Source organism: Ornithorhynchus anatinus, chromosome 4 (genome assembly GCF_004115215.2).
Source record: "Ornithorhynchus anatinus isolate Pmale09 chromosome 4, mOrnAna1.pri.v4, whole genome shotgun sequence".
Lineage (NCBI taxonomy): Eukaryota > Metazoa > Chordata > Mammalia > Monotremata > Ornithorhynchidae > Ornithorhynchus > Ornithorhynchus anatinus.
In genome coordinates, this window is record NC_041731.1 from 24,822,410 (window position 1) to 24,848,562 (window position 26,153).

General features: G+C 45.5%; 1 long non-coding RNA gene across 1 annotated transcript; it reads right to left on the minus strand.

The window, feature by feature from the left end:
• Positions 1–7,484: 7,484 nt before the first annotated feature.
• On the minus strand, positions 7,485–23,773 carry LOC103170228. The gene is made up of 3 exons (XR_486037.3): positions 23,621–23,773; positions 8,338–8,402; positions 7,485–7,825 (listed from the first exon to the last, which is right to left on the minus strand). It is a non-coding gene; the product is annotated as an uncharacterized LOC103170228 (long non-coding RNA).
• Between the last annotated feature and the right edge of the window lie 2,380 nt (positions 23,774–26,153).

The window sequence follows — 26,153 nt, forward strand, 5'->3', positions numbered from 1 at the left end:
TAGTGCTTGGGAGAGTATGATACAATAGAATTAGCAGACACGTTCCCTGCCCATAAAGAGCTTACAGTCTAGAAATTGTCTGAGAGACAGACAGTAATATGAAAAAATAAGTAAAAAAATACTTTAAAGAATTTAAATAAGTGCTGTGGGATTGGAGGTGGAGTGAATAACAAATATCCAAAGGCCACAGATCCAAGTGCAGAGATGATGTGAAAAGGGAGAGTGAGCCAGGGAAAAGAGGATTAATCAGGGAAGGCCTTGTGGACAAGATGAAACCTTCGTTGAGTGTTTACTCTATGCAGAGCACTGTATTAAGCAGTAGGGAGAGTACAAGACAAAAAACTTGGTAGCCAAGTTCCTCGCCCACAATGACAGGGGACAGAGGGAAGAAAACCAAAGTGGAGAAGATGCTTCCCCCAGCCTCCTCAGCAGCTCCTGAACTCACTAGATGGTTATGAGCTTGCTGTGGGCAGGGAATGTCTGTTTATTTTGTACTCTCTGAAGCACTTAGTACAGCTCTGCACACTGTAAGCATTCGATAATCATGATTGAATGAGTGAATTGAATGCCCCATTTGGGACCCTTCAAGTATTGGAAGAGGGAATCTGGGAGATCAACATTCAGGCTTTATTTTTTTGATGGTATTTGGTAAGTGCTTATTATGTGCCAGGTCCTATTCTACACACTGGAGTAGATGGGGCTCATTCCATTCCATGTGGGCCTCACTGTCTTAATCCCCATTTTACATCTGAAGGAACTAAACCACAGAGAAGTTAGGAGACTTGCTTAAGATCACACCATAGGCAAGTGGTGGAGTCAGGATTAGAATCCAGGATCTCTGACTCGCAAGCCGGTGTTCCTTCTACTAGACTATGTTGCTTCTCCACTCCCAGGTAGAGCAGCAAGTCAAACTGTCCTGTTTGTGATGCTGAAATGTGAGTTTAGAAATATCGTCATCCTTCTTTGAAGCTGTATGGAATCTCAAGAGTGGTAAAAGTGGATAGCCCACAAAATAAAATGTATTCCTTCCAGATTCTAAACTGAAATACCATTATCTAAATCCTCCAGCTGCCAGAATGAAACACTCCAGTCTGTCACTATGCCTCCTTTTTCAAAATCACCCCAGATTAGACTGTAAACCCGTCAAAGGGCAGGGACTGTCTCTATCTGTTACTGATTTTTACACTCCAAGCACTTAGTACAGTGCTCTGCACATAAACGCTCAATAAATATTATTGAATGAATGAATGAATATTGATTTTTAAGAAAATCAGATTTGATTTTATTCACCATTGTGGGGTTTATATTCTTTCTCTCCTAGGATCAAGGTTCTCGAAAAGGGGATTATGAAGCTTAGAAGCAGAGTAGCAGGATCATGTATAACACAAGATATTTGTTACCATAAATACCATGAAAAAGGAGAAGAAAATTGCTATATTTGGGTAGCAGCATTGCATAGTGGAAAGATCAGTGGCCTGGGAGTCAGAGATCCTGAGTTCTCCTTCCAACTCAGCCACTTGTCAGCTGTGTGACATTGGGGAAGTCATTCATCTGTTCTGTGACTCAGTTGCCTCATCTGTAAAATGGGCATTTAATCCTCCTCCCTCCAACTTAGTAAGCCCCATGACAGTAAGTCAGTTGTATCTAATGAGCACTTGCAGTGGGCAGAGCACTGTACTAAGCACTTGGGAAAGTACAATATAACAATATAACAGACACATTCCCAGTAGTACAGGACTATGGCTAACCTGATGATCTTGTATCTACCCGAGAGGTTAGTACAGTGCCAGGCACATAGTAAGCACTTAAAGAGCCCGGGCTTGAGAGTCAGAGGTCATGGGTTAGAATCCCCGCTCTGCCGCTTGTCAGCTGTGTAACTGTGGGCAAGTCACTTAACTTCTCTGTGCCTCGCTACCTCATCTGTAAAATGGGAATTAAAACTGTGAGTCCCACATGGGACAACCTGATCACCCTGTCTCTACCCCAGCGCTTAGAACAGTGCTCTGCACATAGTAAGCGCTAAACAAATACCAATATTATTATTATTATTACTTAACAAATACCATAAAAAAAATCAAAGAGCCTCAACTTGATATGGTTTCATCTATTATTCTCATGGCAGAGCATCATAAACTAGAAAAAGCTACTCAAGAAGCCATCTATTAAACTAAGTTGACACTCATTCAGTCATATTTACTGAGTGCTTACTAAGTGCAGAGTACTGTACGAAGTGCTTGACATCACTTGGGGCTGTATCTATACTCCACAGGGTATGTTAGTCCAAGATGAGTGTTTTTGGAGTCCCAATCTGTCTTGAACCAGCTTGTTTTCATTGTCCACAAAGGGGAAAAAAAAAACAAACCAGCAGCAGATAGCAGAAAGCCCCTTCCACTCATATAGCCCCCTTCTTGAGGAAGCCAATTATTAGAAATGCTTTTTCAGTTAATTTGCATTACAAAAGAACACAGGAAATGCCAGATAGTTTCAAACCAATGGTCCATCTAGCCCCGCATTCTTAGCCTGGTGGGCAGTGATTGTGAGAGACTTGGTTCCCCTGAAGCAAAATGTTTGCAAAGATTCATTCATTCAATAGTATTTATTGAGCGCTTACTATGTGCAGAGCACTGTACTAAGCGCTTGGGATGAACAAGTCGGCAACAGATAGAGACAGTCCCTGCCGTTTGACGGGCTTACAGTCTAATCGGGGGAGACGGACAGACAAGAACAATGGCACTAAACAGCGTCAAGGGGAAGAACATCTCGTAAAAACAATGGCAACTAAATAGAATCAAGAGATACCAAGAGGCATAACCCAAAACCTTCTCACTAAACCTCAATTTTTTCTACCTCCCCCAACCTCTAGCCCACGCCCCGTCTCTGGCCCTACCTCCTCACATCTAACACATAACTGCAGTCCCCCTTCAAAGTCTTATTGAAGACACATCTCCTCCAAAAGGCCTTTCCTGACTAAGCTCTCCTTTCCTCTTCTGCCACTCCCTTTTGCATGCCCTGACTTGCTACTTTTATTCATTCCCGCTCCGGGTCCCACAGCACTTTTGTACATATCTGCAATTTATTTATTTATATTAATGTCTGTCTACTCCTCTAGACTGTAAACTCGTTATGGGCAGTAAATGTGTCTGTTATAGTGTACTCTCCCAAACTCTTAGTACAGTGCTTTACACATAGTTAAGTCTCAATGAATACATCTGAATAAACGAATTAATGAACCCTCTTGAGCCAACATGATTTCTTTCCAGCAATACCTACATCTCTTTACACAGAGATGTAGCATATCCTAGTGGAAAGCTCATGGACCCAGGAGTCAGAGGAACTGGGTTCTAATCTCCGTTCTACCAACTTCTTGCTGTGTGACCAACTCACTTAACTCATCTGGACCTTAGTTTTGTCAACTGGAAAGTGGCCATTAAACCCTCTTCTCTCCTACTTAGAGCATGAGCCTCACGTGGGACAGGGGTTTCATCCTACCTGATAAGCCTGCATCTACCCCATTGCTTAGAATAGTGCTTGACACATAATAAGTGCTTAACAAATACCATACCAGGAGTTTTTACCCTCAGGAAAATACCTTGAGATGGCTCTCCATTCCCCTTCTGTTTTCTGGAAACATTTTGCAGTTGTTCATTCATCTTAACAATACCTTTTTTTTCTTATGTTATGTCACAGAAACACTACCAACATGCAAAAATATGACAATTGCCCTAACTATAGAGGAAGTTTCCCTGATAGAACAAGGAAAAATAGAACTCCTGAACCTAAACTCTCTAGACTGTAAGATTACTGTGGGTAGGGGATGTGTCTGCTAACTTTGCTATATTGTACTTTCCCAAGCGCTTAGTCAGTGGTCTGCACCATGTAAGTACAATACAATACGATTGATTGATGGCACGTCCATTGAGATCCACCTCTAGACTACAAGCCCGTGTGGGCAAGGAACATGTCTACAACTACCAACTCTGTTATACTGTATATAATAGCATTTGTCAAGTGCTTCCTAGGTACTAGGCACTGCCTTAAGCGCTGGGGTAGATATAAGCCAATCAGGTTGGACTCAGTCCCTTGTCCCACATGGGGCTCACAGCCTAAATCCCCATTTTACAAACAAGGTAAATGAGGCCCAGAGAAGTTAAATGACTTGCTTAAGGCACATAGCAGGTGAGTGGCAGAATCGAATTAGAACCCAGGTCCTCTGACCCCCAGGCCCAGGCCCTGAAGAGAAGCAGCGTGGCTTAGTGGCAGTAGCCTGGGCTTGGGAATCAGAGGATGTAGGTTCTAATCCCACCTCTGCCACTTGTCTTCTGTGTGACCTTAAGCAAGTCACTTAACTTCTGTGCCTCAGTTTCCTCATCTGTAAAATGGGGATTAAAAGTTTAAGCCCCACGTGGAACAACCTGATCATCCTCTATCTACCCCAGTGCTTAGAACAGTGCTTGGCACATAGTAAGTGCTTAAATACTATTATTATTTCCACTAGGCCATGCTGTTTCTCCAAGCGCTCAGTACAGTGCTCTGCACACATTAAGTGCACAATAAATACCACTGATGGACTGACTGATCTACTGGCAGGACAGGATTCTCTGTCTGCTTAAATACAGACCAGCTTCTCCTCAACACATGTAACTCTGAGGAGATGCTACAGCTTCTAAAAGAAATGCTAAAAGACGACCTTACTATCATTATTTTCAAGAAGAAAAGTGAAAAACCAAAGAGCTACACTTGAATCAGCTCCCTAATTGCCTCTTCTGGGCCTTGCTAGCCACTGGTAGTTAGAATTTCTGGCTTTGCCTCACAAGGTTGGGGTAGATCAGCTACCTTCTCTGTAGCCTCTGCCGAGCTTCCTGTAGGAGAGGAAATGCTAAGCTCTTATGGGCAAAGAACATTTATTCACTCATTCAATTGTATTTATTGAACACTTACTGTGTGCAAAGCACTGTACTAAGTGCTTGGGAGAGTACAATATAAGAACAAACACATTCCCTGCCCACAACAAGCTTATATGTACCCTGCTGAAGTGTATGTAATGGTATTCACTCACTACTTCCAGGGTGCTGAGTCTACAGGTAGGAGCCTTTGCTCCCTCTACACCCACTTTCTTGGAGAACTCATTTGCTCCCATGGCTTCAAAGTCCATGGAATGGACTGCAGATGAATCCCCAATCTACATTTCCAATCTTTACCTCTCCTCTTCTCTGCAACCTCACATTTCTTCTTGCCTCCAGGTCAACTTTACCTGGATGTCCCACTGACATCTCAAACTTAACAAGTCCAACACTGAGCTCCTTATCTTCACACCCAAACCCTGCCCTCCCTCCATCTTTCTCATAGCTGTAGACTGTACTACTATCCTCTCGATCTCACAAGCCCATAACCTTGGCATTGTCCTTGCCTCATCTTCCCCACAAATTCAGGTTCACTAAATCCTGTCTGTTCTTGCTTCACAAAATGGCTAGGATCACAGTCACTAGTCCGGCAGCTTGTTGTGGACACACCAGTTTGGGATGCTAAACTAAATCAAGTTGCAACCAGTGAGAAGCACAGTGGATTAGTGGAAAGAGCACAGGCTTCGGAGTCAGAGGTTGTGGGTTCTAATCACAGCTCTGCCACTTGTCAGGTGTATGACCTTAGGCAAGTCACTTAACTTCTCTGTGCCTCAGTTATCTCATTTGTAAAATGGGGATTAAGACTCTGAGCCCCACAAGGGACAACCTGATCAGAACAACTGACAGTCCCAGTGCTTAGAAGAGTGCTTGGTTCATAGTAATCTCTTAACAAATACCATTATTATTATTATAAGCACTTAGTATAGTGCTTGGCACACATTAAACACTTAACAAATACCATTATTATTAATAAACCAGTAGCTCAACTTAATGAATGGTTTAAGTACCTCAGGCACTCTTGTACAATCAGAAATTCCCCAAGTATAGAATCCATGGCAACCAGTGATTCCTAAATGTCTTTCCATAAATTAAAATATATAAACTTTATATAGTAGGAATACTTCATTTAACTGGATTTTTAACAGCAAATCACTTCCTACAATGCACAAACCTGCATTTCTCCATATGAAAAGTTCTATTTTTTCCTCAATGAAATAAGTAGTCATTCCAACTCAATATATTTTAGTTAGCATCTTGGTCAGTATTAACAAAAGCTAGAATTAATCCCACCTATTGGTTTTTTCTAATTATTTCTAGACATCATTCAAATCCCGTGGTAAATGCAGTTGATATTTGCCACAGTCATTAGGGGGATCAGTTATAGTAATAGTAATAATAGTGGTATTTGTTAAGCGCTTACTATGTACCAGCCACTGTACTGGGTGGTAGCGCTGGGGTGGATACAAGCAAATTGGGTTGAACTTAGTCTCTGTCCCACATGGAGGTCACAGTCTTAATCCTCATTTTACAGATGAGGTAATTGAGGGTAAGAGAAGTAAAGTGACTTATCCAAGGTCACACAGAAGACACATGGCAAAGCTGGAATTAATAATAATAATAATGTTGGTATTTGTTAAGCGCTTACTATGTGCCGAGCACTGTTCTAAGCACTGGAGTAGATACAGGGTAATCAGGTTGTCCTACGTGAGGCTCACAGTTAATCCCCATTTACAGATGAGGTAACTGAGGCACAGAGAAGTTAAGTGACTTGCCCACAGTCACACAGCTGACAAGTGGCAGAGCTGGGATTCAAACTCATGACCTCTGACTCCCAAGCCCGTGCTCTTTCCACTGAGCCACGCTGCTTCTCTATAACAATATGTAGTGAACATATCCTAGGCCATTTTACACATATGTCATTCACAATTGATAGAGAACAATACACTACACTTACCTGCTTTTCACAATGTCCTCCTCTAAAACTTTCTATTTGAAGCATCCTGATTCCTCAACAAAACAACTTTCATCTTTCTCCTTAAAAACTTTTTCCACCTACCGTTCAGAACATTTTCTTTCAAGTCACTTTTCTCATTTGAGTTCAAGGAAAACACATTCTCTCAATTTGGGTATGGCAAAATGGAAAGCAGTAATGAATGCTGAATTGTACTTTCCAAGCGCTTAGTACAGTGCTCTGCACACAGTAAGCGCTCAATATGAATGATGTATTCAACGGGAGTATTATATTCTCCAAAGCACTCAGTACAGTGCTGTGCACACAGTAAGCACTCAGTATAACTGAATGAATGAATGATAGGTACTTAAGGTATAGTAAACTGACAACTGCAATCACCTGAATCCAGAGAACACTGGTGACATTCATGTCAATACAATAGGAAGTTGAGAGGCAAAATAAATTCCTTAGACAGAGTTATCATGATATCATAAGTGAATGCTGTTTTAATCCTGAATGTAAATAGCTAGGATGTCTAAAAGAGCTCGGCAAGTAGGTGTCTTAATCCTGGCAAGCTGGAATGAGCACATCCGACTCTGTTCTTAATTTATTTTTAATTCTGTAGACAGAAATGCAAATGTAGGCCATTTTATTCAAAGTTATATTTTACCAACAAAACAGAACCAATAAGTAGACTGAAGAAACCATACATTTTTGCAGGAATCAGCTCTGGGTGATCATCCCAAAGCAACTCCCTACATCACATCACACCCAGGCTCTGGGGCAGTAAGCGCCATACTCCGTCTGCAATTTCCACATGGCCCAATTGATCAGTGGTGTTTAGTTGCTCTGTCTGCACAGTTCGAGCCAGTGATAATCATTCCACAGATGATCTCCTTCCGCTGCCTTCGACAGCCATGAGTCTGATCTCTTTGCGTGACAGCACGAGACTCTTCACATCGTATTAATAGCACTTGGGGGAGTACAATAAATCACAAGCAAATTTAGTCATAGATTCATTCAATAGTATTTATTGAGCGCTTACTATGCGTAGAGCACTGTACTAAGTTCTTGGATTGTACAAATCGGCAACAGATAGAGGCAGTCCCTGCCTATTGATGGGCTTACAGAATGGATAGTTTGTATTTTTGTGGTAACTGTTATAACAAAACATACTGAACTTTTTTATGAGTGGAGGGCTGTAAACTGAATGATGTTTTAGAGAGCTAAACTATGAGTCAAGTTAAGGTATGACAGAGAGTTGGGGGGGCGGGGGGGGCAAAACAAGTGAGGATGCTGCTACAGTACGTTCAGGGTCCACACTAGGATGGTTGCCATTTTCATGAAGAGAAAGAGGTGGATCTGGGAAATGGGGTGGAGAAAAAAAGCATGCAGGATTTAGTCTCATGCTTTTCAAATATCTTAGAAGTGTAAAGAAGAATTAAAATGTGGAAGAGAAGAGAATATACCAAGAAAACTACCAACCATTCAATAAGCACTCCTTTCAGGACGTTCACCATTTTCTCCCGGTTTGGAAGACTGGATTCTGTCTAATGACAAAAACGAGGAGAGTGACTCAAAGTTATTTCAATCACTTTCTCCAACTTTCAATTGTCCTTTGGGGAAAATGAGTATGAAAGAAAGTTTAGCATGGTGAAAATATGAATCTTAAAAATAATTACTTTACTTCCAACTTATACCTTATTATAATCATTACAGTGGATAATCAAGAAGTAAAGTCCCAATTTGGAGTTTTTATATATACACACATAATAATAATAATAATAATAATGGTTCTTAAGTGCCAAGCCCTGTTCTAAGCACTGGGGTAGAAACAAGTTAATCGGGGTTATGGATTATTACACATATACACAAACAACTTGATTGCCAAGCTGTTTCACATACAAATTGCCACTATCGTTTCAATTACAAAGGAGAAGCAAAAACTTTCCTCTGTACATCGGCTAAATGATCAAAAAGAATGATATACAATCTTAGCTTTGGAAACCCCACGTGTTCCATTAACCATTTTTGAAATAGAAAATCCTAGAAAAGCCAAACTGTTCCCCAAGGGAAATGCAGTTGTTACATTTTAAATAGTCCAGGATCGGTTTACTCTCCAAAGCCTTACTGAAGGCATATCTTTTCCAGGGGCCTTCCCTGATTAAGTCCTTCTTCCTCTTCTCCTACTCCCTTCTGCATTTCCCTGACTTGCTCCCTCTGTTCTTTCCCCCTCCCAGCACCAAGCACTTTTGTACAGATCTGTAATAATTTATTTACATTAATGCCTGTCTCATTCAATAGTATTTATTGAGCACTTACTATGAGCAGAGCACTGTACTAAGTGCTTGGAATGTACAATTCGGCAACATATAGAGACAATCCCTGCCCAGTGACGGGCTCACAGTCTCCCCCTACCTCAGACTGTAAACTCTTTGTGGGCAGGGAATGTGTCTGTTTTTTGTTTCAATGTACTCTCCCAAATGTTTAGTACAGTGCTCCACACAAAGTCCTCAATGAATATGATCAAAAGCTTACTGTATGCAGAGCCTTGTAATAATAATAATTGTGGTATTTGTTAATTGTTTACTACGTGCCAGGCACCATATTAAGGGCCAGAGTGGATACAAGCAAATCGAGTTGGACACAGTCCCTGTTCCACATGGGGCTCACAATCTCACTCCCCATTTTACAGTAATAATAATGATGGTATTTTGTTAAGTGCTTCCTATGTGCCAAGCACTGTTCTAAGCCCTGGGGTAGATACAAAGTGATCAGGTTGTCCCACGTGGGGCTCCAACTCTGAATCCCCATTTTACAGATGAGGTCACTGAGGCCCAGAGAAGTTAAGTGACTTGCCAAAGATAACAGAGCAGACAAGGGGCAGAGCTGGGATTAGAACCCATAACCTCCTGACTCCCAGGCCCAGGCTCTATCCACTACACTGAGGGCTTGGGGAAGTACACCACCACAGTAAATGGTGATATTAGTATAGTGCCTGGCAGATGGTAAGCGCTTAATGAATACCATAATTATTATTATGAATAAAAACTATTAAGTGTTCCAGTGTGATACTGCTTCTCCCAAGGTCCCCCTTGTTGAAGCCCGACTAACAGGTGAGCCAGGCCCTTCATTCATCCATTCAATGGGATGACTTACTGTGTGCAGAGCACTGTACTGAGCACTTGGAAAACACAGTTCGGCAACAGATAGAGGCGATCCCTACCCCACAAGCACTTAGTACAGTGCTCTTCACATACCAAGCGCTCAGTAAGAGCCCGGGCTTGGGAGTGAGAGGTCTTGGTTTCTGATCTAGGATCTGCCACTTGTCAACTGTGTGATTTTGGGCAAGTCACTTCACTTCTCTGAGCCTCAGTTTCCTCATCTGGAAAATGGGGATTAAGACTGTGAGCCCCATATGGGACAAGTTGATTACCTTGTACCCTCCCAGCGCTTAGGACAGTGCCTGGCATATAGTAATAATAATAATGTTGGTATTTGCTAAGCGCTTACTATGTGCAAAGCACTGTTCTAAGCGCTGGGGTAGATACAGGGTAATCAGGTTGTCCCCCGTGAGACTCACAGTTGATCTCCCCATTTTACAGATGAGGGAACTGAGGCACAGAGAAGTTAAATGATTTGCCCACAGTCACACAGCTGACAAGTGGCAGAGCAGGCAGTCAAACCCATGAACTCTGACTCCCAAGCCCGGGCTCTTTCCACTGAGCCACACTGCTTCTCTAAGTGTAATATAATAAGTGCTTAACAAATGCCATCATCACTATCATCAATAAATACAATTGAATGAATGAGCGAGCTCACAGCCTAGAATGGATGGGAATATCCGGGGCCAACTAATGTCCACTCCGGTTCTTTTGGGGGATAGGCGGGGGGTTGGTGAATCCTACTTTCCATGCACTTACTACAGTGCTCTGCACATAGTAAGCACTCAATAAATATGATTGAATAAATTGAATGATTTGTTTTGTTTTGTTGTCTGTCTCCCCCGTTTAGATTGTGAGCCCGTTGTTGGGCAGGGATTGTCTCCATCTGTTGCCGGATTGTAAACTCCAAGAGCTTAGTACAGTGCTCTGCACACAGTAAGCGCTCAATAAATACTATTGAATGAATGAATGAATGATCCCTGCCCACGAGGACTTTACGAACAGTGGGGAGGAGGAGACAGACAGGAAAGTAAAGTGGAGAAACAACGTGGCCTAATGGCAAGAGCACAGGCTTGGGAATCTGAGGACGTGGGTTCTAATATCTGCTCAGCCACTTGTCTGCTGTGTGACTTTGAGCAAGCCACTTAACTTCTCTGTGCCCATGGTGACCTCATCTGGAAAATGGGGATGAAAACTGTGAGCCCCATGTGGGACATCCCGATTACCTTCTATCTCCCCAGGCGCTTGGCACATAGTAAGCGCTTAATACCATAAAAGATTTTTTTTTAAACGCTGAGAACAGTGCTTAGCACATAGCAAGCACTTTACAAATACCATAATTAGAATTATCATCCTTTATTATTATTAATAAATTATGGGAAGTAAGGGAGTAGATGGATATATTGATGAGGCATTTTTATCACCTAAACTGCTGGCAGTAGGATGTACCCATTCCATATTTATCCAATCTTGTTGGAGCCATGGCCCCCTCAGGTCATGGGACCGGCGGAGATGCCCAACGGTGTTTTAATGGGAAATATGTGCAATAGTCTCTCTCAAAATTACAGATTCTCATAGAGGCAGTCTCATCAACAGTGTTCCCTTAGGACTGAGAGTCAAGTCGGGATCATGCGCCATAAAGCTTTCTAGGAGGAAAGCAAGCTGTCACCAAGTGACTGTCCAGTAGCAATCAATGATTATTCTGATGTTGAACCAGAATATCAGAATGCAGATCCCTTATCTTTGTTAAGTTTTGCCTCGGGCTGAAACCTTCTAATGAATTCTTTCCCTTCATTAGAAACAGAATTAAAAGCACTGTTTATCTGAAATGTTTTACTGTCATTCGCTAAGCAGCATGGCATAGCAGATAGAGCACAGGGCTAGGAGTCAGAAGGTCATGGGTGCTAATCCCAGCTCTGCCACTTGTCTGCTCTGTGGCCCTGGCCGGATAGAGCATGGGCCTGAGAGTCAGAAGGTCACAGGTGCTAATCCCGGCTCTGCCGCTCTTCGGCTCTATGGCCCTGGGCAAGTCACTTCACTTCTCACTGCCTCAGTTACCTCCTCTGTCAAACGGGGATTAAGACTGTGAGCCCCATGTGGGACGCGGACTGTGTCCAACCCAATTTGTTTGTATCTACCCCAGTGCTCAGAAGAGTGTTATGCACTTAGTAAGCACTTTACAAGTACCATGATTAGGAGTAGTAGTATTTCCTAGGCTCAATTATAAAAAAGTGTTCTATGACTGTTTCCACAATGTGAATTAAGGATTCCATTTTTTGTAGCTATTCTCTAAGTCCCTAAATTTTGAATAGAGCTAAGAGTACAAGTGGGAAACAGCGTGGCTCAGTAGAAAGAGCACGGGCTTTGGAGTCAGAGGTCATGGGTTCGAATCCCAGCTCGGCCACTTGTCAGCTCTGTGACTGTGGGCAAGTCACTTAACTTCTCGGTGCCTCAGTTACCTCATATGTAAAATGGGGATTAAGACCGTGAGCCCCACGTGGGACAACCTGATTCCCCTGTGTCTACCCCAGTGCTTAGAACAGTGCTCGGCACAAAGTAAGCACTTAAATACCAACATTATTAAGTGGGGTTGCTTGAAAGTAGAGAGCTAAGCCTTGCTTAGTAAAGAGCAATTACAGCCATTTTTCCTTGGTAAAGTAGGCTGGTCTAGGCCCAGGTGGAACTCCTGAGACCTGCTGGTGTTGGCAGCAGCAAGTTTTTCTCATCTGCTCTACTCGTTTCTGCTCCCCTTCACCAGCTCTGAAGGCAAATGGTTGTGCATGTCTAGGCTGGATTGGGAAGTGGGAGGAATCTGTGTGGGTGCTGCATGTTTAGTGGTGCTGTGCAGCATGGGCAGAAACTTACAGGAGTATGTGTGAAGAAGTGTGGACCATGAGGGGAAAGGAAAGGGTTGCGTTAGTGTGTTAAGGAGAGTGGGTAAAAGGGAGCAGGGATATGTAGGTGGGGAGGGCAAGGGTTGTATAGCTTGGCAAAGGTGTGAAAGTGTGGTTTCCAAGCCAATAGGTACAAGGATGCGTGAGTTTTGGTTGCCTTATACTTGGCCCATTATTATCCCACGACCTCCAGTCCCCTCTAAACTGTAAGTTTGTTATGGGCAGGGAATGTGTCTGTCCTATGGGTACTCTCCCAAGCACTGAGTATAGTGTTCTGCACATAGGAGGGACTCCATCATTCCGATTGATTGACTGAAGGTGCAGAACTGCAGGCACACTGGATTGAACACAGTTTCTGGTACAATACCTGCCTTCTATCCTCCCAGCCCACACCGCTAGAACTCCATTTCAGGCAGGAATTTGCACAACTCTGCTTCTCAGAGAGAAATAGGGGAGACCCTGATCTCCTCCTGATATTAAAAACCACGAACTTCTACAATGAGTCCAAAAGGGTCTCTTCTCTGGAGAGTGAGGCTGTGCGGTGACTGCAGTCAGGACTGTAGTTCCAGAGAGGCTTGACCCGTCTAAAGAATTAAGGGCCCAGGGTCTTCTCAGTCCCAGGCAAATCAGACAGAACTAGCTTCCTGCACAGAGCCCAGGCCCCTGTTCTCCCTTGAGTGGCACCCACCTCATCACTCTTCCTCCCCCCATTATTCATACATACATACACACACACACACACACACACACAGTGCCTTCTCTTTGGGGTAGCAATGCAATCCATTCAGTAAGGGGGAAAAACTGGGAGTTGAGTCTGCCCATATTGTAAGAGAGATGATCCTCAAGGCCAAGGAGAAGTACTGAGCAACTGTTCTGGAGAGATGCCCCTGGTCCCTGGAACCAAAACCACTGTTGGGTCTGAGAGCAGCAGCCTGCCTGGTGGCACTAATAGGGATTCTGGACAGCTGTGCCTATCACTACGCCTGGTGGCAACAGGTATTGGCCTGGAAGGCTACAGTCGCCTCTCTATAACCCCCGGGTGGCACTCATCTTTTTTATGGTGTTGGTGAAGCTCTCACTATAATAATACTTATGGTATTTGTTAAGTGCTTACTTGGTGCAAATCACTGTTCTAAGCACTGGGGTTGATACAAGGTAATCAGGTGGTCCCACATGAGGCTCACAGTCTTAATCCCCAGTTTACAGATGAGGTAACTGAGGCACAGAGACGTTAAGTGGCTTGCCCAAAGTCACAGAGCCGATAAGTGGTGAGGCGGGATTAGAACCCATGACCTCTGACTCTCAAGCCCTTGCTGTTCCTACTTAACCTCGCTGCTTCTCTGTGCTAGGCACTTGACTAAACACTGGGATTGGAAGAAGCTTACCAGCGTGGCTCAGTGGAAAGAGCCCAGGCTTGGGAGTCAGAGGTCATGGGTTCGAATCCCCGCTCTGCCACTTGTCAGCTGTGTGACTGTGGGCAAGTCACTTCTCTGCCTCAGTTACCTCATCTGTAAAATGGGGATTAAAACTGTGAGCTTCACATGGGACAACCTGATTACCCCATATCTACCCCAGCGCTTGGAACAGTGCTCTGCACAAAGTAAGTGCTTAACAAATACCAACATTATTATCAGTTTGGACGCAGTCCACGTCCCACATGGGACTCACAAGTCTTAATCCCCATTTTAGAGATGAGCTAACTGAGGCGGAGAGAAGTCAACTGACTTGCCCAAGGCCACCCAGAAGACAAGTGGGCGGTGTCGGGTTTAGGAGCCAGGTCCTTCTGACGCGCAAGCCAGGGTTGTAGCCACAAGGCGGCGCTGCTTCTCTCCTACATGGTGATTCTGGGCGGCTGCGCCTCTCTATCGCCACCTGGTGGCGCTTTGCTCAAACAGCGCCGGCTACCTCCTTACCTACCTCCGTCTCCTTTAGGTCGCCTCTGATTCCCTTTCTACGGCTTCACCCTCGCCTGGAACTCCCTCCCTGTCCAGATAGGCCAGACCACCACTCTCCCTTTCTTCAAAGCATTATTAAGGTCTTAATTCCTCCAGCAGGCCTTCGTTGATTAAGCCCTCTTTCCCCAAAGCTTCTTGGCCCTTCTGCATCGTCAACACCCTTGGATGAGTAACCTTTAGATACCCGATATTTGCCCTGCAGCGTTTATGTGCATATATGTGCACTCTGCATTCAGAAGTGCAGTGGGTGCGAGCACCGAGGGGGTAGTTAATAGTAATGATAATAATGATGATAAATAATAACTGTGGTATTTCTTTAGCACTTAAAATATGCCAGGTACTGTACTAAGCATTGGGGTAGATAAAAAAAGAATGGGTTGGATGCAGTCCTTGTCCTACGTGGAGCTCACAGTCTCAAGCCCCATTTGACAAATTAGGTAACTGAGGCACAGAGGAGTGAAGTGACTTGCCCATGGTGACACAGCAGACAAGTGGTGGAGCCAGAATTAGAACCCATTACCTTTAAACTCCCTGGTCTGTGCTCTAATAATAATAATGTTGGTATTTGTTAAGCACTTACTATGTGCAGAGCACTGTTCTAAGCGCTGGGGTGGATGCAGGGTAATTAGGTTGTCCCACGTGAGGCTCACACTTAATCCCCATTTTACAGATGAGGTAACTGAGGCACAGAGAACTTAAGTGACTTGCCCACAGTCACACAGCTGACAAGCGGCTGAGCCAGGATTCGAACACATGACCGCTGACTCCCAAGCCTGGGCTCTTTCCACTGAGCCACGCTGCTTCTCTATCCACTAAAGAGAGAATTAGGTGAAAACACACTGGTGATTATTGAGCATGGACTGTGTGCTGAGCACTGTAGGAAGTGCTGGAAGAGTGCGATACTGCGTTTTATGCTATTTGTTAAGTACTTACTATGTGCCAAACACTGTTCTAAGTGCTAGGGTAGATATGAGGTGATCAGATTGTCCCACGTGGGGCTCACAGTCTTAATCCCCATTTTACAGATGACTGCACTGAGGAACAGAGAAGTTAAGTGACTTACCCAAGGTCACACAGTACACAAGTTTTAGAGATGGGATCAGAACCCCCATAATAATAATAATAATGTTGGTATTTGTTAAGCGCTTACTATGTGCAGAGCACTGTTCTAAGTGCTGGGGTAGATACAGGGTCATCAGGTTGTCCCACATGTGGCTCACAGTCTTCATCCCCATTTTACAGATATGGTAACTAATGCACAGAGAAGTTAAGTGACTTGCCCACCACATCCTCTGACTTTCAAAGCCAGTGCTCTTGCCATTAGGCCATGCTGCTGTGGGCAGGCAATGTGTCTCCAGAGTACTCTCCAGAGTGCTTTGTACAGTGCTTTGCACACAATCACTCTATCATGTCTGGCTTTGTGAGACCTGGCATTGTGAGATCTGGTCCCCGAAGACTTGCCTGAGTGAGTGATTATGTAGACACGAGTCTCCCCATCCTGCCCTCTGTCACCTGCTAAGAATCACATGTGTTGGACACTTCAAACTCCAAGTGAGCCATTTGTCTGATAGAAAGAGAGAGATGGGGGGCAAAAAAAGTCTAGGTTACAAACATGAGTCTTCCCAAAATGTGGATTGCTCAGTAGAAGTGAGCTTTGATAATTGCAGCTATGCCATCGTGGCTTAGTGGAAAGAGCATGGGCTTGGGAGTCATAGATCATGGGTTCTAATCCCAGCGCCCCCACTTGTCAGCTGTGTGACTTTAGGCAAGTCACTTCAGTTCTCTGTGCCTCAGTTACCTAATCTGTAAAATGGAGATTAAGACTGTAAACCCCACATGGAACAATTCAATTACCCTGTATCCATCCCAGAACTTAGAACAGTGCTTGGTATATAGTAAGTGTGTGGCTCAAGAGAAGCAGCGTGGCTCAGAGCAGCAGCGTGGCTCGGAGCAGTAGCGTGGCTCAGTGGAAAGAGCCTGGGCTTTGGAGTCAGAGGTGATGCGTTCAACTCCCAGCTCTGCCACTTGTCAGCTGTGTGACTGTGGGCAAGTCACTTAACTTCTCTGTGCCTCAGTTACCTCATCTGTAAAATGGGGACTGTGAACCCCACATGGTACAACCTGATTCCCCTGTGTCTACCCCAGCACTTAGAACAGTGCTCTGCACATAGTAAGTGCTTAACAAATACCAACATTATTATTATCATTGCGATTATCTCTCAATCTGTGTCACTTAGTGGAAAAAACACAGGCTTGGGAGTCAGAGGATGTGGATTCTAATATCTCTGCCACTTGTCTGTGTGTCCTTGGGCAAGTCACTCAACTTCTCTGGGCCTCTGTTGCCTCATCTGTAAAATGGGGATTAAGACTGGGAGCCCCATGTGGGACAACCTGATTACCTTGCATCTATCTCAGTGCTTGGCGCATAGTAAGCACTTAAATATCATTCTTATTATTATTATTAAGCAGACTACTACATCCTGCAGCTCAAAACGCTTAGCTAACCCCATCTTCATATTCCCAAGTCTGTTAGTCATTCTCCAGGGACTGGATGCCCAGGACAATGAAAGACTGGACAGAATTCAGTTCCTGCACTCCTGCTCTAGAACTGAAGTCCACACAGCTCTGAACCTCAAAGAGGAACAGGGGTGACATGCTAATGTCACCCTGTCCTACTCCTGACACTAGACTTCTCCCTCCACCCACCCTCCAGAGACCGCCACTGTCAAGGCCACAAGCACCCCTCTCTGGGTCTGAAGATATGCAAGATGAGTCTGCAGACAGGACTGAGGGCAATGGGAGGTTTGATCCATCTAGAGAATTAAGGGCCCCGGCTCTTCTCCGTTCCACAGTCAGATCAGAAAGAACCAGTTACCTGCACAGTCCCAGTTCCCATTTCCAGTACCAGCCTCTGTGCTGGGGGGTGGCAGCCCCCTCCTCTATCTCTTCTCCTCCAGAGATGAACTTGGAAGCATGGAAATTCAAACACAAACATATTCACCATCCACAAACAACACCTTTCCTTAGAGGTGGCGGTGAGATTCCTGACTCCATCTCTCCATGATGATTAGAGTTGGGAAATGCATTGCTTTGCACACGGAAGGGGTCCCCAATTTGATAGGAGCTACCACTATCACACATGGAGGAGGTCCCCACTTGTGGACAGGGGTGTGCAGGGCTCCAGGGCTGCTCAGTTGGTCAAGCCAAAGCCATCTCCCTGCACCGAGCCCCAGTTCATGAGTCCAGAACCAGCTTTCTTTCTGACTTTGGCAGCCCCCTCCTCATTACTCTCCCCAAAGCTAACACTATCTTTCATGCATGCAAGCACACACACACACACTCCTCTGAGTGTGAGTGAATTACGGAGCTCCATCTTGCAATGGTGGGGTGCATTTGGGAATTGATGTGACTACCCAAGTGCAGGGGGATAAAATTCAAGGGTGGGGAGTTGTGATGAGCTGCAACTGTAGAGAGAGCAATAGCCAGTAGGATTCTCCCCTTGGTCATCCAGCCCCAACCTGCAGAGTTCTGGAGGAGATCTGTGGGGCCTTCCTCCTCCCAGGGCTTAGGACCAACTGGGCCCAGAATCAGGGGTCTTGGAACTCACCATCAATGCCTTCTCTGAAGATGGGGAAGAGGATCCTCGGTCTCATGGGAGAGAGGCGACCCGGGAACCATCTATCCAGCTAATTCATTCAATAGTATTTATTGAGTGCTTATTATGTGCAGAGCACTATAGTAAGCACTTGGAATGTACAAATCGGTAACAGATAAAAGTCAGTCCCTGCCCTTTGACGGGCTTACAGTGTAATCAGGAATGAATTATGAATTCTAATGAATTATGCCAGTTAATTTTCCCTGCACTGCACTAATCAGGTCATTGGGGAATTCGATTCTGCTGCTTTGGACACTTCTGCCGAGAGAAGATGGGTTGGGAAACATCAGTTTTCTAAAATCAAACAGGCCCTGACTCTGCAGAGAACAAGCCATGAAAATCAGGAAAAGTCCTCTGGCATCAGGTTCAAGATGTGGGTGACCAGGTGATGATGCATAGACTCTGACCGTGAATTCATTAGTGATGAGTTCCACTAGGGGAGTACAACAGACTCACAATTCCCCCAGGCTTTAACCACTTGATCAATCAGATTGATGGAATTTATTGGGCGCTTACTGTGTACAGAGCAATGGACTAAGAGCTTGGGAGAGGACAAGAGAACAGAGTCGGTAGACATGTTTCTTGCCCACAACGAGTTTACAGCTTAGAAGGATGGTCTAGAGTCAATCAGTGGGGTGAGTGCTTACTGTGTGCTGAGCACTGGACTGAGTGCATGGGAAAGAAAAATACAACGGAATGGGTAGACTTGTTTCCTGCCCACAGTGAGCTTACCCAGATGTCTGTGCAGAAAAGAGGATGAGACATTACATAGAAGTTCTCTTCAGCAAGGAGTAAGACTCTCATACCACCTTTCTGAATGCTTTTTTCCAGTGGTATTTGTTAAGCCCCTTATTATGTGCCAGACACTGTGTTAAGTGCTGGGGCAGATAGGAGCTGATCAGGTTGGACAAAGTCCATGTCCCAAAAGGGGCTCACAGTCTTAATCCCTATTTCAAGCTCATTGAGGGTAGTGAATTCAAGACTGGATTACCACTATCTACCCCTGAATTTAGTTCTGTAGTTGTAGTGGTATTTAAGTGCTTACCATGTACCATCCACTGTTTTAAGCATGGAAGTAGATACAACTTAATCAGGTTGTATACAGTCCAGGTCCCACGTGGGCCTGACAGTCCTTGTCCCCATTTTACCAATTAGGTGACTGAGGTAGAGGGTAGTGAAGTGACTTGCTCAAGGTCACACAGCATAGAAGCGGCAGAGCTGGGATCAGAAGCCAGGTCCTTCTGACCCCTGGACTCGGCCTCTCTCCATTAGGCCACACTGCTTAGCACCTAAATTCCATTATAATAACAAGAATGGCATGGCTTCAGCTACCAAGCCACTATGAATGACTCCCAAATCCATCTCTCCAACCATCTGCCGCGTGAGAGTGGGAAAAGCTTTTTCATTGCGAACAGTATCAAAGTCATCAATTATGCTTCCCTTCTATTATTTCCCCACTCTATAATTTATATTAATGTCTGTCTCCCCCTCTAAACTGTTAGCTCGTTGTGAGCGGGGAACCTGGCTTCCAACTAAGATGTACTGGACTCCTCTAAGTGCTTCGTACAGTGCTGGGCACACAGTAAGCACTCGATACCAATGATTGACTGATCTTATAATTATAACCATTATAACACTTCCACAAAGATTTGGATAGATTCTCTGCAGCACCCAGAAATACCGGCATCCAAAAAAACTGACCATAATTGGGATGTTGTGCAATTCAAAATTGGAAAAAAAAAAGTAATAGGAAGTCATGATATTAGTTCCACATGGGACAGGTACTCTGTCCAACTTGATTTGCTTACTTCCACCCCACTTCCTGGTACAGTGCCTGGCACATAGTAAGTGCTTATCTAATGTCCTTATTATTAATAATGGAAATAATAATAATAAAATGGTAATTCAATACCTCTTCCCCCTTCTTTTTATATTATGAGTTCCATGTGGGACAGGGACTGAGCCTGACCTGATAATCCTGAATCTACCCGGGGATTGGTACAGTGCTGGGCACATAGTGGGCATTTAACAAATGCTGCCATTATTGTTATGCAGGTGGGAATGGGAGCCAGCTGGTTTCTCAACAGATATTTGTCCTCTCTCTCCTTCCCCTGCCTCGTTAATTAGAGGAGGGTGATATGGCTACACAGACTGGACCTTGCCAAAGAGGCCACATGGGAGATGAATCAATTGGGTTTATTTTTCTATAGAAATGTTCTGGACCTGTCAACCCCCTCCTCAAATATCCTCAGTGGTTTCCCATCCATCTCCGTATCAAACAAAAACTCCTCACTATTGGCTTTAAACCTCTCCAACCCCTTGCCCCCTCCTACCTCACCTCCCTTCTCTCTTTCTACATTCCAGCCCACACGCTCCGCTCCTCTGGTGCTAACCTTCTCACTGTACCTCCATTTCCCTTATCTCACCACGGATCCCCTGGCCCAGAACACTTTAGTATAACCGAGTGATTCACTTGATTGATTTGAGCACTCTCCTCAAATCTGCCAATCACTATTCCTCCCTTCTAAGCCCTACCAAAGCTGTACTTCCTCCAAGAGGCCTTCCCAGACTAAGCCCCACTTTTCCTCAACTCCCACTCCCTTCTGTATCACCGTGACTGGCTCATCTTTGCTCTTTCCCCCCTCTCCCTGCCCCACAGCACTTATGTACATATCTATCATTTTATTTATATAGATTGATGTGTATTTGCTTGTATTGATGTATGCCCCCCACACCCCTAACACACACACACACACACAATGAGCCTGTGGTGGGCAGGAACTGGCTCAGTTCCTGCCTCAATATAGGAACTGCTATATCGTACCTCCCAAGCCCTCAGTAAAGTGCTCTGCTCACAGTAAGCTATCAGTAAAAATTAACAAATGAATTTTATGCAGGCCAATTTACCAAGCGCTTAGAAGAGTTCAACGGATCTGGTAGACAAGATCCCTGCCTTCGAGCATCTTACATGCTAGTAGGGGAGGGAGACAGTAAAGGAAAATTACAGGTAAGCAGGATATCTGGGGCACAGGTGCATTTGGGTGTGAGCACGCATGCACCCATGAATGCTCTTGAGTGCTTTCTCTGCATGGGTGTGTACTTGTATATTTTGAGTTGTCTGTTTTGGGGTGCTTGCCTATGTATATGCCCATGTATGGTGTCTCCATTCCCTGTGTGTGTGCTTGGTGAGAATTCCTTCTCATGGACCTGGGAATCAGGTTAGTGGTTCTAATCCCAGCCCTAACCCTTGGCTGCTGTGTGACCTTAGGCAACTCACTTCACTGTGTCTTATCTGTTAAAACGGCAATTAGGACAGAGAACCCCATCTGGGACAGGGACCGTGTCCAACCTGAATTGCTTGTATCCCCCCCACTCCTCACACCACTTGGTAAAGTGCCTGGCACATGGTGGGCACTTAAATACCACAATTAACCTTAACTCTGCCACTTGTCCACTGTGTGTTCTAGGGCAGATGACATTTTTGGGCCTCACTTGCCTCATCTGTCAAATGGGGATGGAGACTGGGGGCCCTGAATGGGACAGGGACTGTGTCCAATCCCAATTGCTGTGTCTTTTACCAAGCTCGTGCTGCAGTGCCTGACATGCTAACTGCTTAGCAAATACCACAGTTATTATTACGACTGCTATTAAAAACCAAGTTAGTAGACATATTCCCTGCCCACAAGGAGTTAACAGACTAGAGGGGGAGACGGACATGAATATAAATAAATGATGGACTTCCTGGCACTTAAGCACTTAATAGTAAGCAGAATAAGTTTGGAATTATTAGAAAAGGGGGAGGAGAAGCAGACACCCACAGAGATTGAGGCACACCACTAAGTCACAGAGTAAGTCACCTAAGTCGCTTCAATATGACAGATTGATTCACTAGACTGACAGGGTAGTGGAACCTGGGATAACCTCCAATCTGAGCCCCTGCCCACCTCCAAACCATGCGCCCCCTCCTTGTATCTTGGGCCTAGAGGGTCCTGCCTTCCGCCCTAGCCCTGCCCACCAAAGTCAATAGGGGCAGGGAGAAATCTGAGACCCTCCAGCCCATGGGAGCCACATTCCTCTAGAGATCCTCAGGATGGGTAGGGGGAGAGAGAAGGAGAAAAAGAGGGTGTCGTCACCCACTCTCCTTCAAGTGCCAGGACCCCTTACGCTGCCTGGGTGAGACTGAAGGAATGAGATCTGGAGGGTGGGAGGGTGCTAGGTTGTCACTCCACAAGTTAGAAGCTGGTGACATCTTCCTGCTTGGAGTACACAGCTGGTACCCCCACATTACAACCCTTCTGTGGAGCGGGGCCAGTTGCCAGTGGCTCAACAGTGACAAAAAACGTATACACTCTATTCCAAACAAATGCATTTGGGCTTACAGAGCCCAGGCCGCCAAGGGGACAGAGACGGGACAAGGAGAGGAGGGGGCCGGACCGTGCTATTGCTGTTGGTAGGATGCGGGAAAAGCACTTGGCATCTTCCCACTCTAGCACTTGCTGCTAGTCCTCTCAACCCCTCTTTCTGCTCATCCAGGAGGGATGGAAGACACGAGGTAGTCACACCCACATACAAACACACACACACCCCTAACTCATCCTGCCCCTATGGCCCGCATCCCCAGGGGGACCCCCCTCATGCGAGAAAGGGAGTCTGTACTCTTGAAGCCAAAAGTTAGGCAGGAAACTCCCAACGGATGGATCCGGCTAGAAGGAGGTCACACTGACTATAGAATTAAGGGCCCCAGGGCGACTTCACTCTGACTCTGAGGTCCATCCACGGAGTACTGATGCAGAACTCTACACTTCTGTTTCCATTACCCTCTACCCATCCAGAAAGGGGCGGCCCCTCTCACCCTGCTCTAGTTCCGGCCCTTGCTCTCACACAACATCAACACAAGTCACTCCAGAACTGTGAAAAACAAACCATTTGCCCTACCCTCCTCAGCAGCACCAGGACCATTGGTATAAGTAGGTAGAAAAAAACAACTGGTGGGGGGGGGGGGGAGGCTCTTAATCCTTCTACATCAACTACCAAGTCAACAACTTCCATGGCTGAACAAAAGATAAGTTAACCAAAGGGGGCATCTCAGGCTCTACTCACCAAACCTCCAGACAAACACACTGCATCTCCTCTCCAGAGCCTATGGCAAGCGTAGCCCACTGGCCCGACTTAGGAAAAATAAAGACCCAACCACCTCTGGGGCTTTAAAGAGGCACTGTCACTTGACCCATTGAAGGGCACTTCATGAAGAGATTGGGTTTCTGGGGGTGGGGTTGTAGGATCAGAGGAGGATTTGCAGCTGCCCATCATTAAAAGGATCTGGAAAAACAGCCTTAATTATACACACCTGCAACCCATTCATTTACTCTTTGAGGATGGGGTCTAATTCTCATCCAAGGCTTTCCCAGAGTTTAGTACAGCGCTTTGTACCAAGGAGGAGAGTCAATAAATGAGAATGAATTAATTAATTGCTCATTAAATGAACACAAGCTCTTCACTGAGGCCTTCCCAGTCCCTACTGTCCCCTCCATTCTGTTTCTCCTTTTTGTTCTTTGTTTCCTTTCTAATGATATTTAAGTGCTTTCTAAGAGCCAGCCACTTTGCTGGTCGCCGTGGTGAATACAAGTAAGTCAGGTTGGATACGGTCCCTGTCCTGCATTCATTTATTCATTCAGTCATGTTTATTGAGCACTTACTGTGTGCAGAGCACTGTACCAAGCCCTTGGAATGTACAATTAGGCAAGATAGAGGCAATCCCAGCCCAACAAAGGGCTCACAGTCCAAATTCCCCCATTTTACACATGAGATGACTGAAGTCCAGAGAAGTGATGCAGCTTGCCCAAGGTCACACAGCAGATGGGTGGTGGAGCCAGAGTTGGAATCCAGATTCTCTGGCTCCCAGGCCTGGGCCCTTTCCACTAGGCTGCGCTGCTTCTCTCCTTCCTCCTTCTGTCCCGCTCAGTTTCTGGGGAAGGACTGTTGGTGTAAGAAGTAAGTAGAGGAGGTCATCATCAGGCGGGCTCTTCATCCAGGAGCTTGGGGAGAGAGGAAGGAAAAGGCAGGGAGTCAGGGGAAAGACAGGAAGGAAGGGCAGGTCAGCTTTAAGGCTGGTCATTAGGGAGGCCACTGATGGCCCTTGCAGATCTTGAACTAACAGAGAATAATAATGATATTATTATAATGATATTTGTTAAGCACTTACTATGTGCCAAGCATTGTACTATGTACTTACTATGTGCCAAGCTGATGCCTGGGGCGTCACATGTCTCATGGAACACATTTTTATGATATTTGTTAAGCGTTTACTATGAGGTTCGACATAGTCCCTGTCTTCTTAGGGGCTCACAGTCTAAATAGGAAGGAAAACAGCTCCACTTCTTGCCCGAGTTCACCCAGTGGGCATTTGGCAGAGTCTGGCTTGGAACTCAGGTCTTTCGACTCCCAGGCCTGGGCTGTTTCCACAAGGCCACACTGCTTCTCGGAAGTCCACCTGAATCTTGAGCATTTCTCCAGTGGTATTCCCCTCTACGGTCAACAGAGGAACGAACTCTGCTTCCAAGCCTCAGAACTCAGTAATCAGAGTAAAGGAGTGGAGGGATTCTGGGCACGGAAAATAAAAATGATGGACAGGAAGGCGTTCGGTACTGACTCGTACCATATTGCCAGGTCAGCTGTGAATCCAATTAGGTTAGAGGTCAGATTGGACAAATGGCCATTCTACTGGCCACCTTGTCTGCAGTCCTGTGACTCACCCGAACCCCATAGCAGGTCTGCTGTGGGGTTCTCTGGGCTCCACTCCTAGAATGCCTTGGGATTGAGACATGCCACCCAAGGCCCCTCAGAATCTTAGAACTATAGAACAGGTTCCACTTTGAGCGTGCAGAGGAGGGACCAAGATGTCATGTGTCTGCTCACTGCACTTCTCTGTGCCTCAGTTATCTCATCTGTAACTGGCCAGCCTCATTATTCATTCATTCATTCAATAGTATTTATTGAGCGCTTACTATGTGCAGAGCACTGTACTAAGCGCTTGGAATGTACAAATCTGTGACAGATAGAGACAGTCCCTGCCTTTTGATGGGCTTACAGTCTAATCTTGGTGAACTCATTCGCTCTCATGGCTTTGACTACCATCTCTACGCAGATGACACGCAGATCTACATCTCCGCCCCTGTCCTCTCCCCCTCCCTTCAGGCTCGCATCTCCTCCTGCCTCCAGGACGTCTCCACCTGGATGTCGGCCCGCCACCTAAAACTCAACATGAGCAAGACTGAGCTCCTCATTTTCCCTCCCAAACCCGATCCTCTCCCAGACTTCCCTATCACCATGGATGGCACGACCATCCTTCCCGTCTCTCAGGCCCGCAATCTCGGTGTCATCCTTGACTCGTCTCTCTCATTCTCCCCACACATCCTATCCGTTACCAAGACCTGCCGGTTTCACCTTTACAATATCGCCAAGATCCGCCCTTTCCTCTCCACCCAAATGGCTACCTTACTGCTACGGGCTCTCGTTATATCCCGGCTAGACTACTGTGTCAACCTTCTCTCTGACCTCCCTTCCTCCTCTCTCGCCCCGCTCCAGTCTATTCTTCACTCCGCTGCTCGGCTCATCTTCCTGCAGAAACGATCTG